The 18367-nt window shown below is 44.5% G+C and overlaps 1 protein-coding gene across 4 annotated transcripts in view; it reads right to left on the bottom strand.

Annotated features, from left to right (window-relative positions):
• taok3a (TAO kinase 3a) overlaps window positions 1-18367 on the bottom strand; it is a 100315-nt gene that overhangs the window by 58764 nt on the left and 23184 nt on the right. The window contains exon 1 of one of the 4 annotated variants that reach the window (XM_041901649.2): window positions 17285-17478. The exons of the other annotated variants lie outside the window; for them this stretch is intronic. The gene's annotated coding sequence lies outside the window, so the exon portion shown is untranslated. Of the gene's footprint in view, window positions 1-17284; window positions 17479-18367 lie in introns of those variants that run through there. 4 annotated transcript variants of the gene reach the window in all.

Raw genomic sequence — 18367 nt, 5'->3', positions numbered from 1 at the left:
GTAAACAGCTGAGTCAATAGGGAGTGAAGCGTGAGGCGGGGTGCTGCTATCACTACAGTACTACTACAGTATTGCTGCTCCTCATAGAGCACCAACAACGCACCGACCCTTACTCTAGTCTAGATACATATGATCTGTGTCTAATGGGGCGGCAGGTAGCTTAGTGGTTAAGAGCATTGTGCCAGTAACCGAAAGGTCGCTGGTTCTAATCCCCGAGCCAACTAGGTGAAAAATCTGTCGATGTGCCCTTGAGCAAGGCACTTAACCCTAATTGCTCCTGTAAGTCGCTCTGGATAAGAGCGTCTGCTAAATGACTAAAATGTAAATGTAATCTAAAATGGTAGCCTAACCTTAGTGTCAGGACACACTGGGTGAAAAGGGTCCATATCAGGGGATATCTTTACACGACACATTTCTTTTTATATTCTAGAGCCTTCAGACTCAACTCTGGACCTCGAAGCTAGTTTCATGGGACACCAGGCGTGTGCATTTAATTATCAGGTAGAACAGAAAACCAGCAGGCTCCGGATCTCGTAGGGTAAGAGTTGAATACCCCTGTTCTAGAGAATACAGACCATTTCCATATTTGGAGTTGTGGATATGCACCATATCCTGACAAATTCTGATTCCAGATGTGTCTTTTAGACATACGGTGCATATAAAAAGTCTACACCCCCTTGAACTTTTTTTCAGATGTTGTTGTGCTACAAAGAGGGATTGAAATAGATGTAATTGTAATTTTTTGTCATTGCTCTACACAAAAATATAATAAATCAAATAGTTGTTGCGTAAGTATTCACCCCCTTTGGTTAGGCAAGCCTAAATTAGTTCAGAAGTCAAATTTGGCTTAACAACTCATAATAAGTTATATGGGATGATTTCTGAATGTCCCCCATATATATACAGTGGGGAAAAAAAGTATTTAGTCAGCCACCAATTGTGCAAGTTCTCCCACTTAAAAAGATGAGAGGCCTGTAATTTTAATCACAGGTACACGTCAACTATGACAGACAAATTGAGGAAAAAAAATCCAGAAAATCACATTGTAGGATTTTTTATGAATTTATTTGCAAATTATGGTGGAAAATAAGTATTTGGTCAATAACAAAAGTTTCTCAATACTTTGTTATATACCCTTTGTTGGCAATGACACAGGTCAAACATTTTCTGTAAGTCTTCACAAGGTTTTCACACACTGTTGCTGGTATTTTGGCCCATTCCTCCAAGCAGATCTCCTCTAGAGCAGTGATGTTTTGGGGCTGTCGCTGGGCAACACGGACTTTCAACTCCCTCCAAAGATTTTCTATGGGGTTGAGATCTGGAGACTGGCTAGGCCACTCCAGGACCTTGAAATGCTTCTTACGAAGCCACTCCTTCGTTGCCCGGGCGGTGTGTTTGGGATCATTGTCATGCTGAAAGACCCAGCCACGTTTCATCTTCAATGCCCTTGCTGATGGAAGGAGGTTTTCACTCAAAATCTCACGATACATGGCCCCATTCATTCTTTCCTTTACACGGATCAGTCGTCCTGGTCCCTTTGCAGAAGAACAGCCCCAAAGCATGATGTTTCCACCCCCATGCTTCACAGTAGGTATGGTGTTCTTTGGATGCAACTCAGCATTCTTTGTCCTCCATACACGACGAGTTGAGTTTTTACCAAAAAGTTATATTTTGGTTTCATCTGACCATATGACATTCTCCCAATCCTCTTCTGGATCATCCAAATGCACTCTAGCAAACTTCAGACGGGCGTGGACATGTACTGGCTTAAGCAGGGGGGACACGTCTGGCACTGCAGGATTTGAGTCCCTGGCGGCGTAGTGTGTTACTGATGGTAGGCTTTGTTACTTTGGTCCCAGCTCTCTGCAGGTCATTCACTAGGTCCCCCTGTGTGGTTCTGGGATTTTTGCTCACCGTTCTTGTGATCATTTTGACCCCACGGGGGTGAGATCTTGCGTGGAGCCCCAGATCGAGGGAGATTATCAGTGGTCTTGTATGTCTTCCATTTCCTAATAATTGCTCCCACAGTTGGTTTCTTCAAACCAAGCTGCTTACCTATTGCAGATGGAGTCTTCCCAGCCTGGTGCAGGTCTACAATTTTGTTTCTGGTGTCCTTTGACAGCTCTTTGGTCTTGGCCATAGTGGAGTTTGGAGTGTGACTGTTTGAGGTTGTGGACAGGTGTCTTTTATACTGATAACAAGTTCAAACAGGTACCATTAATACAGGTAACGAGTGGAGGACAGAGGAGCCTCTTAAAGAAGAAGTTACAGGTCTGTGAGAGCCAGAAATCTTGCTTGTTTGTAGGTGACCAAATACTTATTTTCCACCATAATTTGCAAATGAATTCATAAAAAATCCTACAATGTGATTTTCAGGATTTTTTTTCTCATTTTGTCTGTCATAGTTGACGAAATTACTATGATGAAAATTACAGGCCTCTCTCATCTTTTCAAGTGGGAGAACTTGCACAATTGGTGGCTGACTAAATAATTTTTCCCCCCACTGTATAGATAAAACATATCACCTGATATTGACCCTTTTCACCCAGTGACAGGAACGCACTGTAGCAGTAGTTGATCCAACCTCTAGCAGGCAATGCATGCACGGACCAGAGCATGTGTGTCTGTGCAAGTGTGTATGCTGTCCGCCCCACTTCGACAAGGTTGCCTTGCCATCAATACAGGCATTTTAAGCCCTTTAGTTCCAAGCCAAACTGGAAAACCTGGGCTGTGTGTGTGTGTGTGTGTGTGTGTGTGTGTGTGTGTGTTTGTGTGTGTTTTCAAGCTTCATCTGCATTAGGATACCACCATTCAAATCCAACTGGAAATAAATCACATAAATAAAATTAAACTAGACAAGTACATTTCCTGAAGAAAATGTGGAATGCTTGCTGACTTGTTTTAAAGTATTTAAGGTTGTGAAATAAGTTATAGCAGTGACTGCAGTAGTAATGGTATTGACTGGTTATAGTTGAAAAAGTAGGTAGATGGAAACTGATTGAATGATTGATAGATTGGATAGGATAGCCTGAACATGTGAAAGTTGGTTTGTTGTCTCTAGCTTGAACAGTTCAATAGTAATGCAAATGTATATAGCTGATAAAAGTTAAGAATTGGGAGTTAGGATAGCCTGAACATGTTGGTTTGGTGTCTCTAGCGTGAATGGTTATTTTATGCAAATGTAAATAATTATAGTTAGGATAGCCTGAACATGTTGGTTTGGTGTCTCTAGCGTGAATGGTTATTTTATGCAAATGTAAATAATTATAGTTAGGATAGCATGAACATGAGAAAGTAGGTTTGCTGTCTCTAGCTTGAACGGTTCAAGAGTTACTGATATTTAATGCAAATGTATACATATTTAATGCAAATGTATATAATTATAGTTTATAAAGGTTTTAAAGACTTTGAAGTTAGGATAGCCTGAACGTTTTAAAGTTGGTCTTATAGCTTAAGTGTCGAAGGAGCAGGACCATTTTGAATAGATACCTCTGAATTCCTACAGTTCTCATTCAAACCAATGTTATTTATGCACATTTTAAATGGTTATAGTTGAAAAAGTATAGATCGATTTAAAGATTGATTGATTGTTTGCTTAGGATAGGACAGCCATAACATGTGAAAGTTGGTTTGATGTCTCTAGCTTGAACGGTCGAAGGTTACTTCTACTGTAAATGGGTTGGTTTATGCTAATTTATTTACATTTATAACGTTTATAAAGTTATAATTGAGAAAGTTTAGAAACTTAAATAATTATTGAAATGCGTGTACCTTAAATTTTTTAAAAGCAATAGCATTTGACATGTCTACGAATGTGTTCTTATGGTTGGCGTTGAACTATGAAGTGTTATGCTAATTTATGCTAATAAAGATTATTAATATTTTATAAAGGTGTGAGAGAATTATAAGTTAGGATAACCTGCATGTTTTAAAGTTGGTCTTGTAGCCTAATTGGCCAAGGAGCAGGACCATTTTGAATAGATATCCCGTTTTTGAACTATATATACACAAATACACTACATGACCAAAAGTATGTGGACACCTGCTCATCGAACATCTCATTCCAAAATCATGGGCATTAATATGGAGTTGGTCCCCCCTTTGCTGCTATAACAGCCTCCACTCTTCTGGGAAGGCTTTCGACTAGATGTAGGAACATTGCTGCGGGGACTTCCATTCAGCCACAAGAGCATTAGTGAGGTCGGGCACTGATGTTGGGCGATTAGGCCTGGCTCGCAGTCGGAGTTCCAATTCATCCCAAAGGGTATTCAATGGGGTTGAGGTCAGGGCTCTGTGCAGGCCAGTCAAGTTCTTCCACACCGATCTTGACAAACCATTTTTGTATGGACCTTACTTCGTGCACGGGGACATTGTCATGCTGAAACAGGAAAGGGCCTTCCCCAAACGGTTGCCACAAAGTTGGAAGCACAGAATCATCTAGAATGTCATTGTATGCAGTAGCGTTAAGATTTCCCTTCACTGGAACTAAGGGGCCTAGCCCGGAACCGTGAAAAACAGCCCCAGACCATTATTCCTTCTCCACCAAACTTTACAGTTGGCACTATGCATTCAGGCAGGTAGCGTTCTCCTGGCATCCACCCAACCCAGATTCATCCTTCAGACTGCCAGATGGTGAAGCATGATTCATCACTGCAGAGAACGGGTTTCCACTGCTCCAATGGCGGCAAGCTTTACACCACTCCAACCGACGCTTGGTGATCTTAGGCTTATGTGCGGCTGCTCGGCCATGGAAACCCATTTCATGAAGCTCCCGACGAACAGTTATTTTGCTGACGTTGCTTCCAGAGGCAGTTTGGAACTCGGTAGTGAGTGTTGCAACCGAGGACTGACGATTTTTACGCGCTTCAGCACTCGGCGGTCCCGTTCTGTGAGCTTGTGTGGCCTACCACTTCACTGCTGAGCCGTTATTTCCACTTCACAACAACAGCACTTACAGTTGACCGGGGCAGCTCTAGCAGGGCAGAAAGTTGACAAACTGACTTGTTGGAAAGGTGGCATACTATGATGGTGCCACGTTGAAAGTCACTGAGCTCTTCAGTAAGGCTATTCTACTGCCAATGTTTGTCTATGGAGACTGCATGGCTGTGTGCTCGATTTTATACACCTGTCAACAACGGGTGTGGCTGAAATAGTTGAATCCACTAATTTGAAGGGGTGTCCACATACTTCTGTATATCTAGTGTATATCCCATTCAAGCCTATGGAGCATTTCTGAAAATGTAAAATGGTTGTAGTTCAACAAGTATAAATAGTATTTTAAAAAGCCTTTGACAAGCAATCAAAGTTGGGTCAGTCTGAACATCTGGTTGGTTTGGTGTTGATAGCTTAAACGGTGTAAGAGGAGATGCGTGCAAAGCTTTCCCCATGTAAGTCTATGGCCTTTTTTTTGCCATTAAACTGCATTGTGAGCTCATTTAAATATTGTTTTTATTTGAAGAACAAGAATAACAAGAAGAAGAAGAAGAAGAAGAAGAAGAAGAAGAAGAAGGTATGTAAGAAATCTAGAGTCGTGCTTAGCCTTCAGCAAGCACAACTAAAAATCAATAAATAGGCTCAAACTAATAATGCATATATAGGCCATAGTCAGATGAGCCCTGCTCCAGTCAGCTGGTCTAGGAGAGACAGACTCAGAGAGTGGGAAGAAGAAGATAGAGAGGAGAGAGGGAGGAGAGGAGGGGAAAGAAGAGGGAGAAGGAAAGAGAGGGAGACAGACAGAGAGAGCGGGGGAGAGGGAATGAAGCGAGAGAAGGAAGGACGGGAGAGGAATAGAGTTAAGGAGGAGGGAGGGAGAAAGGAGGGATGCAAGATTTGGGATTGGGAGAGAAGCAGGGGGTGCATCTCAAAGTCCAAAGCAGCATCCCCTCTCCCTCTCCACGTCTCCTCTCTCTGAGTAGAGGAAGCAACATTAAACTATTGAGATGCATCCAGTCAGAGGATCCATAGGGTACTGATAGTGGACTGTAGACATCTGGGTCAAGATCTACTATAGCCTCCTCCATGTTGTGTTATTTTGTTCTTATTCATCTACTTACTGTCTATTGATTCGTTTTGCTGCTTTACATTTATTCTGCACTGTTGACGGTGAGCGGTAAGTAAGCATTTCACTGTACCGTTTACACCCGCTGTTTCCTGTGCACATGATGAATCAACTTTGATTCCTTCTTTGATTTCATCAACAGCCTACACGACCACACACATACATACATCCTGCACAAGGGCAAGGCAGTAGATAGGAGTTTCGACTTCCGAGCATCTACTACCACCTCTGCTTAGCTGAGTCACTGGCCTGACATATACACTCACACACGATGGCGTGGGCTTTGAAGACGATTTTTGCAAAAACACTCAATCAATCTGTGTTTCTTGGAGTTGTGTGCTTCAACAACTAGTCATTTTCCCCAGGAGAGCAAGAGGGGAAAACAGTCTACATCCACCCCAGGGCTAGAGATAACCTAGATTTTCTCTTTCCAACTTGAATATACAAAATACATAAGTACCCTGTGCGTAGGGAGTGAAGGGGAGGCTTTATGGTTTCTCTGCGCCTGCCCTCTCGCTCACCCTGCTCTTGTAATTATAGTTTACAGTCAGAGGCAGATGCAGGGCGAAGGGGAGCACATCTCTGCTCCAAAAGTCTCACACACAGTCACGCACAAGCAGACAAGCATGCACGCACATGCAGGAAGACAGACTGTGTGTGTGTCTGGCACCAAGAAGTAAATGCACTGTAAAAGTAGAAGGAAAAAAATCCGGGCAAACAGTTATTCTGCTAAATGACAATAGACATGCAGCCAGCCTTGACTGTCATCCTCTAAACTTTGTTATTTTCCACTGGCATCATACACACACGCACAGCAGTCAGCACGCTAATCTGTTCACTCACTGACACACTTTACTTCTTCCAGTTCAGTGTAACAGATCCCACACAAACATCTCTCTCGGACTCTGCAATAGTGAAGTACTAGAACCCACCCAGCAGTGGAGAAGGTGCTTTGGGATTGGGATTAGGGCTGTGACGGTAATTGAATAACCGTGTAACTGACTGTTATGGATGAATACCGCCATGAAAATAAAAATACTGTCAAAACCTTTTAAATAGGCCTACATTATTTTATTTATTTGTATTAACTTTATTTTCATGTAGATAAACTTGACCTAATAGGAGTGTTTACTAATGATTATAAGCAATTGTTTTGCTTATATAGTCTGGTCTATTGAATGGTCTTCATCTCCTCGTCTTTCCAACTGTCGTTTGGTGCTCGAGCAGCTAATCCGCTAGATGTGCGGGGGTGTAGAAGTGCTAGCCTATAGGCCAGGGCTCTCCAACCCTGTTCCTGGAGAGCTACCCTCCTGTAGGTTTTCAATCCAACCCCAGTTGTAACTAACCTGATTCAGCTTATCAACCAGCTAATTACTAGAATCAGGTGCACTAGATTAGGTTTGGAGCGAAAAACGACAGGAATGGTAGCTCTCCAGGAACAGGGTTAGAGAGCCCTGCTATAGCCTATGGCACTTCAGTAAAACAAATCATTTGATGTGTGGACTTCCTTTTATACAATGCACATTTTCATTGCTTACTAGTAAATAAATTGATCTTTTAAAAAAGGTTGGATGTGTCTGCCTATTCATTAATTATTCAACAGCAGTCGACAAGGTTGGTCAGGCTCAAATGCCTAGAATGCGCTAATGTCGTGTCCAATGGACAATGCGCCAATCCTATCCAACCTGGCATGGTATAATTTGATACGGAATCTTTTCTTAATTTATAGACTAGTGTGATGTCACGAGAGGCTGTGTCCTGGAGGGACGTTACATCCCCCTGAGATGGCTGCAAACCCAGACAGCTATGGCTCCATCTGCTGGTATGGTCGGGAACTCCACCCCTCTATGGCCAATCTTCCCACGCAGCTGAAACCAATCAGGAGCTGATGAGCTGAAGGTTTGGGGAAGGGAAGAGACACGGTCTGGAAGGTGGGCTCGGAGAAGAAGAGAATTGTGTTATAATTTCGTTAGTTGCCGAAGACCTTTAATAAAAATCCTTGTTTTGGTTGAACCTGGACTCCTTGCACTACTTGGGCAACCCCGCTGGAAGCGGTAGCCTCTCGTGGCATCACAGATGGTGGAGAATACAGGCACGCTCAAGCGTTAATAGTGCATGTCAGAGGAGGATACCCGAAGGTTTGATCACCCAGTTTTCCAAGTTGGCCGTAGGCTCCCGCCGACTGAAATGGAGGACATATTGAAAGCCCTGGTTGCTGGCCAGCAAGCCCAGATGCAAGCAAACGTGGCTCTCTTGGAGGAGCAAAAGAAAGCCAACCTTCTGAAGGCAGAGGAATTGCAGTTGCAGAGACAGAGGGTGGTCCAAAATACCCGCCCAATAAAGGCAAGTGACTTTATATCTAAGATGGGAGCTACCGATGACATTGAGGCATACCTGCATGCATTTGAGGCCACGGCCACTAGGGAAGCCTGGCCCAAGCAACAGTGGGTTGGTCTGTTAGCCCCCTTTCTAACCGGGGAATCGCTGAATGCTGTCCGGGACCTGGGCCCTGACCAGGTTACTGACTATGATGCCCTGAAGTCTGAGATCCTCAGCAGATATGGACTCACAAAGTTTGGTATGGCCCAGCGCTTTCACAGCTGGACCTTCCAACCAGACCAACCTCCTCGGGCGCAGATGCATGAACTTGTCCGAATCGCAAGGAAATGGCTGGATCCGCAGAGGAATACAGCAGCGGCGGTGGTGGAGGCCGTTGTGGTGGATCGTTACCTCACGCGCCCTGCCTTATGAGGCAAAACGGTTCATCAGTCAACAGGCCTTGACCACGGCTGATCTGACCGTGGAAGCTGTGGAAAAGTACCAGGCCACAGCGGAGATGCTGAATGCTTCCCGAAAAGACCCCAGGAGTGCGGCCCCACCACAAATGGGAAGAACCCGTCCAAAGGACCCCAAGGTCTCGAACCCAGCCACGTCAGGACTTATCCCGGCTCCAGGGGGAGCCAGAAACCAGGCGGGTCCAAGAAGAGTACACCAGGAGGGGGAAACTCGACAGTGTTACCGGTGTGGGGAGATGGGACATATCTCCTGGCAGTGTGGGAAACCAGCCGATGAACCTATGCCCACTGCGGAGTCCTCCAGCTCAGCACCCACACACCGTTTTGCCTCGCTCTTGGGAGTCGTAGATGGCGGCCCAGATCGACCCCCCACCTGCCCGGTAACTGTGAATCACCATGATGTGGAGGCCTTACTGGATTCTGGTAGCCGGGCCACCCTGGTGCGTAAGGATTTGGTGGGCCCAACGTGTCTGACCCCGGGGAAAGTCCTCCCAGTTTCCTGTGTCCATGGGGACACCAGAGAATACCCCATTACTGAACTTACAATGACCAGCACACGGGGAACCATACACACGACGGCGGGGGTGGTTGATTCCTCCCCGTCCCTGTCCTAATTGGGACGAGACTGCCCAGCCTTTTACCCACTCTGGAGAGAGTCTCAGGAGAGGATAACCCGAGTACCTCGGAAACGGAGAGGCAAGACTCATCCTGGGAAGGCTCCGGTGCAATCCTCCGAATTACTCACTCCCGCCCGGGCTCTGATAGGGATGGCAGGGGCCCAGACCGACACAGAGACGGAGCTACAGAATCTGGACAAAGAACTGTCTGGTCTGAAGGGGACCGCTGAGAGGTATTGTTTGTTAAAGCAACAGTTAGACATGAAGACAGAAGAGTTAGATATCCTCCAGGCTAAACTCCAACAGAGCTCCTTCCATAAGCAACAGGGGGAGCTGGAGAGGCTGCGCAGGACCATCGAGGAGTGTGAGGAGACCCTGCGCAGTAGTAAGGAGGTCCAGAAGAAGGCAGAGGAGAAGTACAAGGTGTTGGAGAACAAGATGAAGAATGCGGAGGCAAAGAGAGAGAAGGAACTGAAAGCTGCTCAACAGAAGCTAAACTCTGCTAAAACCAAGGCTGATGCGTTCAGTAAGAAACTCAAGGAGAGACAACAGGAGGCTGAGTCCCTGGTCCTAGAGGTGGAGGAGTTGAAGAGAGAGCAGGCTGGCAAGCACCACGGCAATGCGGACGCCCTCTCCCGGCGTGATGCCTTCTTCGCTGCCTTTACCCCGACGAGGACGTCGGTCCCGAGGAGGGGGATGTGTGATGTCACGAGAGGCTGTGTCCTGGAGGGACGTTACATCCCCTGAGATGGCTGCAAACCCAGACAGCTATGGCTCCATCTGCTGGTATGGTCGGGAACTCCACCCCTCTATGGCCAATCTTCCCACGCAGCTGAAACCAATCAGGAGCTGATGAGCTGAAGGTTTGGGGAAGGGAAGAGACACGGTCTGGAAGGTGGGCTCGGAGAAGAAGAGAATTGTGTTATAATTTCGTTAGTTGCCGAAGACCTTTAATAAAAATCCTTGTTTTGGTTGAACCTGGACTCCTTGCACTACTTGGGCAACCCCGCTGGAAGCGGTAGCCTCTCGTGGCATCACACTAGTCAACGCTGATAAATACGATAGGGAAAGGGGATACCTAGTCGTTTCGGTTGAATGCAACAGAATGCATTCAACCATAATGTGTCTTCCACATTTAACCCAACCCCTCTGAATCAGAGAGGTGTGGGGGGCTGCCTTAATCGGCGTCCACGTCATCGGCGCCCGGGGAACAGTTGTTGTTGCTCAGGGGCAGAACGGCAGATTTTTTTCACCTTGCCGGCTTGGGGATTCAATTTCATCTTCATGCCTATCACAGCTGTCTCTATATATCCCCCTTAAAACTTTCCTCATCAATTTATATGATAGGCTACACTGATTTAGCATTATCCTAGAATTTTGGGGGGATATCCTACAGAAAGGATTTTTAATACATTTTTGGGAAAGGACAAATGGGATTTGCTTATGTGTCTGAGTGAGATGCGCTTCAGGCAGCTTTGATTGGTGGATGGTCCTTTTAGGCGGGTGGGTGTGTGTGTGTAGGAGTTTGCTAATATGTCCATTCAGAAAGTTTCCTAAAGTAGGCCTAGCTTGTCTTGACTTCATCTCTACACCCAAACGAGGGCATTGCGTTCATCCACCTCTGGCCTGCTGGCTCCCTTCCTCTGCGGAAGCATAGTTCCCGCTCAGCCCAGTCAAAACTGTTCGCTGCTCTGGCACCCCAATGGTGGAACAAGCTCCCTCACGACGCCAGAACAGCGGAGTCACTCACCACCTTCCGGAGACATTTGAAACCCCACCTCTTTAAGGAATACCTGGGATAGGATGAAGTAATCCTTCTACCCCCCCAATAAAAAAAAATAATAATAATAATATATATATATATATATATTGTAAAGTGGTTAACCCACTGGCTATAGGGTGAATGCACCAATTTGTAAGTCGCTCTGGATAAGAGCGTCTGCTAAATGACGTAAACGTAAATGTAAATGTAATCTCTGACCACAGGTGGCAGTTTTGTGTTTCCGCTCTTGTTAAATGGGTTGCAACTGAATGATACGTAGCCAAGGTCCTTTCATGATTCATCCTATAGGATGCATAGCCTATATACATATATTTTCAGAAGCATATTCTTTTTCCAGTAGTATATGATTTTTCTCTCATTGCTGTGTCCTCTCGAGCCACTTTGAACAACCTATTGCCACAGAGAATGACCGCAGCAACGTTGGTGAAGTTATGCAAATTGTTCGGAAAAGTAGAGGGAAAAAACACATCGGACTTGGTGTGAATGTTTTAGTGTGTCAAAATTAGAATCTGTAATTTTTCAGAATTCCTCTCCAATCAGGCATTTCTTAATTTGTATACTGGACTAATATTTAGAGGTAATAATAACTTGCATAATAATGAAATGCTACTGATAATAACGAAGTGTAAAGGTAATAGTGAAGTTGCAGAAAAAAGCCACGTGTTTCTTTTTAACCCAATGGTTATGTCGGTGACTGTGAACATTGGCCTGGCTAATTACCATCATCTAAAATTCCAAGACCGTCACGGCCCTAATTGGGATGAAGGCAAAACGGCTATGACGATTGTGTGTGTGTGTGTGTGTGTACTGCCTGTTGGTTCATGACTGCTGCTGGCGGGTTGGTAAACAAACAGAGACAACAAAAGGGCAAAAGCTCAGTGTTTGTGTGGCCCACCTACACACCCACACACGTTGGAGCAGTCTCCTGACATGACACCCCCTTCGTCAGAGACAGGATCCCCAGGCCTGAATGAACTCACGTCATCGTACGGGGCGAACCACCAACGCAGATCCCAAAAATAATCGGTGACCTTACCAAAGCAGAATGGAAGAATGAGTCATACATAAACTAGCCCAACTATTAGATTGATATACTCTCTATTAGAGCCAAGAGATTTTCCTGACTATGTGAGAAACTCTTAATGCATGTGGTCTTGTTTTCTGTAACTGCCTATGGCCTAACACAGCGTGGAGGCCATTAGGCCACACCATGTATTTATCCATTATTCAGGCTAAAGGTTAAGCAAAAACCAGGCTACTTTCTCCTCCTACACAGCATCTGTCCAATTATGCTACTGTCCAATCACCTCCTCTGTTGCCTCTCCCAGGAATAATGACAGTTGATCAGGGGTTTGGTGAATGGACTGTTTGTAAATCAGGGGCTGACTGGGCATTAAGCCAGAGGTTGGCATGAGGTCAGTAGGTTTTAATGACATTCTGAAAAGAGGTTAGGCTTAATTGCCAAGTCTCTCAATCACCATCCTAACCAGACCAATGAATCTAATTCACGAGCTGGCCATGGTCATTCCAAATCCAGGTTAGTGGGATAGGAAACTGAAGTCCTACATTGAAGTCAATTCCTTTGCTCTGGGTAAAGAGATCTAGGATCAGATTACTTAGCCCCTGAATAATAACCTTGACCATTAGGGGAAAATGCATAACTGACCCTAGATCAGTCTAGGTAGAAACTTCACTTGACTCCAATGTGCACACCAACTCCAGTTAATGCAGGAAGTAGGCTTTAGTAAATTAGATTGGAGAATTTGGAGCTGGAACAAAATGACCCCATGTTGCTGTTCTCTTGCCTTGGCTATTTAAAGTCCATGTCTACTTCCTGAATTGACTGGATTAAATACATTTGGATTGACCAACCTCTTCTAGCCAGCCTGTCCAGCTCTGCTACATCATTGCAGACAGAGCCACCTCAGATTATTGAGACGCAGCCAACCCGAGACTACTGCCTTAATAGGGTCACTGAGGCCATTGCATTTCCCATACTAACTGACAGGATCCATACAAGGAGGAAGCAACTTTAGACTACTGAGATAGATAGACTACCAACCCAAGACTATCATACTGGGGTTATTGAGGTCATTGTAATTCCCATACTGGATCCCAGTCTTCTGATTGACAGCCATGGTTTGACATGGGGCTGCCATTGCAGTTATAGATATAGCCAGACCATTGAAATGAACGTCAGACCATTTAATAAGTACTCATTCCCATCAGTGTGTGGAAAACAGCTCAACTGTATTGCCATCGACTGGGCCTGGGCAATGACCCTTGGTCTGTTTATGACGCTATCAATTCCCAGCCACATTGATTTTCAACAGGCCTGCAAACTAGATAATGGTGAGTGGTGCAGTATAAAATCTGTCCCACGTGAGTCCGTCAGTGTGTATGGATTAACTATGAATTACACCCGCTGTGTCATGGCTAGGGTTTGGTTTCAGGCAGCTTCAGCACCGACTGACAGGCTGGCTGTTACAGGCCTGGCTAGCTCTGCCAACAACCAACTGCCAAAGCTGACACAGTACATGGGGGAGGAGTAGACACACACAGTCCCATGGATGCCCCTGACACAACCGTAACAAGTGCTTGTGGTGAAATGTCTACAGAAGCCCAGTGAATCAAGTTTCTACTACAGTCACAGCTGGGCTCCCACTAGGACATGTAAAATGCATGAGAAGAGTCTGTGGATGAGCAAACACACACACACGCAAATCAACACAAACACAGTCGACATACCCACTGGACAGTACTGTGTACACACAGTCAAACGCAAACACTCAAGCTCAAACACTACTGTTCATTATAACATACACGTACATCACTTACACACAATTCGGTTTGTGTCCCAGCACACACTGCCGCACCAACTGATCTAGTTTCAGAGAGGATGAGGAAGGGGGGGACTGGAGTAGAGGGCTGCTCTGATGCTAAAGCCCAACAGGATTTTCCAATCAAGAGAACCAGGAAGATTAATAGTGGTCTGCTTGCACGGTTGCGCCTCAAATAGCACCATATTCCCTGTATAGTGCACTATTTTTGTCCAGGGACCATAGGGCTCTGGTCAAAAGCAGTGCACTATATAGGGAACAGGGTGCCATTTGGGACGCAGACTGTGTTTCACAGTGAACACAGAATCAAGCACAGCGCAAAAAGACAAAACCCACCACAATCCCAGGACAGGCTCTGGCATCCACGCAAAACCAGAGCTGCTTAAATATTTAAAATATCAAATGAACAGATACTACTTTGGCTCTACACATTAGATCAGAGTGTGTTAATGGGGTCAATGGCCCCGCTGCAACGAGATGAGGTGTCACGACTAGAACTGTTCGAGTGATTTGGGGCTTGGCGGAGAGGATGGCGTAACTAGGGCAGGATGAGAGGAGAGGAGTTGAATTTCATTCACTGATCCACAGTTTGGGAGGTCAGTAGGAGAAAAGGTTGGACCTAGAGTCCATCTCAATAGTCTAAAGTCGCTCTCCTCACCTTTCTCTGTACTGATTGGAACACACACTGGATAGCTCATTGATACTAGGGGTGGACCTCAAGTGTCTTCTTTTTCTCTTCCACACAGGATATGTGACAGCAATATGATGGACGGCACTAGAGCCTATTGAGAATTTACAGTCACCCGTTTCATAAGTGTAAATGAAGGAAAGGAGACAAGGAGAGGAAGACAATTTATATTATTGAGATGCAGCCCCAGATTCTCTCTCCAAGGCCATGTTCTTGAAGTGGGTGTAATGATGTCATACTGTGACCAGTCACTGAGCTCTCAGAGAGGTTGTGATTCATTGGCATACATTTATTAACTATACCATCTTTTCAGCTCTATCAACTTTAGAATAGGCTGGATGAAGTCGTTTTTGGCGTACCCTTCCAACAAGGAGGCAGCCATTTTGAAAAGAAGCAGTTGATTTTGGCAATGTGAGAAAAAACTGAAAACATTCTCTGTAGACATACAAAACTCAACCACCCTGCAACTTCCCCGCTACGGTCTTTCAAGCAAGGGAAATACGTGTGGCGCGCACTCTCATTCAATTTGCAAACAAGCGTGTTAGCGAAGACGCAAGTCGACAGATTAGTTTGACCAGAAGAGAAAGCGTACCATTGAAGTGGTTGGTTGTGAAAGCAAGGTGCAAGTGTTGTGCGTTGCGCAAATGGAAAGGATCTAGACATGGCCTAGGCATGATGATGTACCAAGCCTTGCCTACATCCTTTCCTTTCATCAGTTCTTCTATACAAAAAAAGAAGAATGAAAAACAAAGGAAACGAGAGAATGATCAACACAGACATAAAAGACAGAAATGGGGAATGAGCGAGAGAACGAGAGAGAAAGCTGAAGAGAGAATGAAAGAGACAAAACGTGCACGAGAGAGAGATAGTAAGAGAGAGAAAACGAAAAAGCGACAGAATGAAAGAACGAGAGAGGGGGGGGAAACGCCAAAAAGGAAACATTGCATCTAGGCCACTGAGTCATTTCCCCTGTGCTCTTCTGCGCTGCTTTTTCTTTAATATACACTGACAGTATAAATTATGTACATCATGGTTAGGAGTTTACAGGGGCGAGAGGAGAGGGAGAAGACCCATGGGTTTAGGGTTGGGATTTCAGCTTTTATCCCTGTAAAGTCTGCCTGCAATTAATTTGGGAAATAATGCAAGCGCAGAACTCTACACAGCTAGCAGATTCTCTTTTTTCTCACAGCTGCACTGTTTCGGTTTCATCCCAGCATCCTCGTCTCTCTCAATAAAACCGTTAGAATTCAGCCCTGTGGTGCTGTGTGAATTTACGTAATATTTTACCCACAATGATTTCTAGGTAGGCTAACACCCTGTGGTAGTAGTAGTATTGACTGAAGTAGGATTGCTAACGTGGCATTGTACTGTAGTAATTGCGCAGTTGCCTGGAAATGATTTATGCAAGGAAAGATCATGCTAGGGGTAATTTACTGACGTGTCATACCGAGGTCCGTTACATCAAAAAATCAATACGCTTCGATACGCTGTAGAACTGTATCTAACCATCGAGTCTTTAAGCCTGAGGCACTGAAATATTGATGGATCCCTTTAAATGATTACCAGTGAATGAGTGACACGGTATAGTGAGTACCACTACTCCCCCTTAACCCCACACCCCACTACACCGACCCCCCATCTTCACTGCACCACACACACACAGTACGCACATGCACACACTACTCCCTGTGCGCTCAGCCGTCAAAACACCTTTTCACGTCACCTCAGTGTGTGTGTGTGTGTGTGTGTGTGTCAGGGTTTCCGTTAGCCAGCAACTGCCGGCTTTCGGACGGTAAAAAAAAAAAGAAAAGCTGATAAATAAAACTGTTGCCGGCCAAAATGACCAGGATAAAAAAATACTTGCATTCACCATTCAAGTGCAGGCAACAGGCTACCCACCACTTTACATTGTGAGCTGGAGGCAGTATGCATTTTGTTTGAAACCTGAATGTTTTATTTCATATTATGTCTTACCTTGCCTCAAAGTAGCATATAACCAAAATCAGACCATGGAAATGTGGCCACAATTATTTTATAAAGATTTCATAGGCGGCGCATGAGTTTGAAGTTTGGGGAAGCTTACAATTTATCCTCCCTACCATTTCTACAGATCTGCGTGACAGTTATGATTTTCATATGCCCATTTTTGTGGAACTGTTTCATTTTAGTAACGTTTTTGGTTCTCAAAATCATTGTCACGTGGTTAACCTCAGAAAGTCTAAGCCGTTGGGGGGGTACTAAGCGAACATAATGGAATTGTTTTAAGATGGTCATACCATGGATAATTTAGCTATTTGATACCTAATTTTAGGTAGCCCAAAAAACATATATAAAATATATATTTGATAAAATATAGAATTTGGCCTTTACTACTATAGCCCATAGACACGTATAGAATAAAACATTAATAAATAGCAAGAAAGCAAGAAATAAAAAAATGTATCATAAGGAATATGTTTTTTTGGCACATATTTAACCCCTTCCATTCGTTTGTATGGGTTACCTTTACATGAGTCCCGGGACACTTGTGGGGGCCGTAGAGCAAAACGGAGAACACCATCATGTTCGTGAGATTCTCCCCTTTCCATAGAGTGGTTTGTAGGCCGGTGCTACAGACCTTTTCGTGAGAAGACCGATTTTTCGGGATGTCTCATGGTCTGACAAACACCACTGTAGCTCTGCCACTTTCCACCGCAGATGTGGAAGGCAGACATAGGCGGACGCGGTGGATTGAATCACAGCCCATGCAAAAAACCTGGTGAGTTAAGACAATCAGAAATCAGACATCCCCAAATGGGCACTTTCCTACCAGGTACTTCTATGCGTGTTCAGGCACATGTGCTCCCGCAACATTATCAGGACAGAGAACCAGACACTTGCTCATTGCTCACATGGAGCAATCCAAACAAAATACCATTTAATATTTTTTTAGAAATCTTGTAAAAGATTGTTATGAAATGAACCAAAACTTGTTTCTCACAAGTGCAGCAGGTTGTGAACTCTGCAAATAACGTTTCCACTCTGAGAATGAGAACGGTAAATTACTGTAATTAATACATGCAGTAACATAAATTAATGTAATCAAATGACAGAGATTAACAATACATTTACTACTGGTGACATATGTAATGGGGAATTTATAAAAATAAATCATCAAAGGGCAAACAATTCACACAATGAAACTATTCACGTGCAAGAATTGGCGGGAGACAGCTGAGGCCATTCTGGAGAGAAACTCTCCTATATCTTCGCCACACACCCCTCCCCTTCTTCTTGTCTGAAAATGATTATTAATTATACTCAAGACACATCATCTTCACACATATTTTAGATGCTTTTCACTAACAGCCGCAACGAAATAATCAGCTAAGCCTATTGCCACGCACGCTGCCCTACTAGGTATAGGCCTAGGAGCCTGTGATTTGAAACAATCCACAACTATTTTTTTTAAAGAAGCTAATGATCCTCGACTCCTCTGTGGCTAAGTCATGCTTTCTGGTGAGGTATATAGACAGGCAAATGTATTACAATTGACTTCCCTATTGGACCCACTGCTATGCCATTTCTCATGTTCTATTGTTTTTCA

This window comes from Coregonus clupeaformis, chromosome 16, assembly GCF_020615455.1.
Source record: "Coregonus clupeaformis isolate EN_2021a chromosome 16, ASM2061545v1, whole genome shotgun sequence".
NCBI classification, from domain to species: Eukaryota; Metazoa; Chordata; class Actinopteri; order Salmoniformes; family Salmonidae; genus Coregonus; species Coregonus clupeaformis.
The sequence above is the reverse complement of the archived record's forward strand: the minus strand, read 5'-3'. Positions and strand labels throughout refer to the sequence as shown.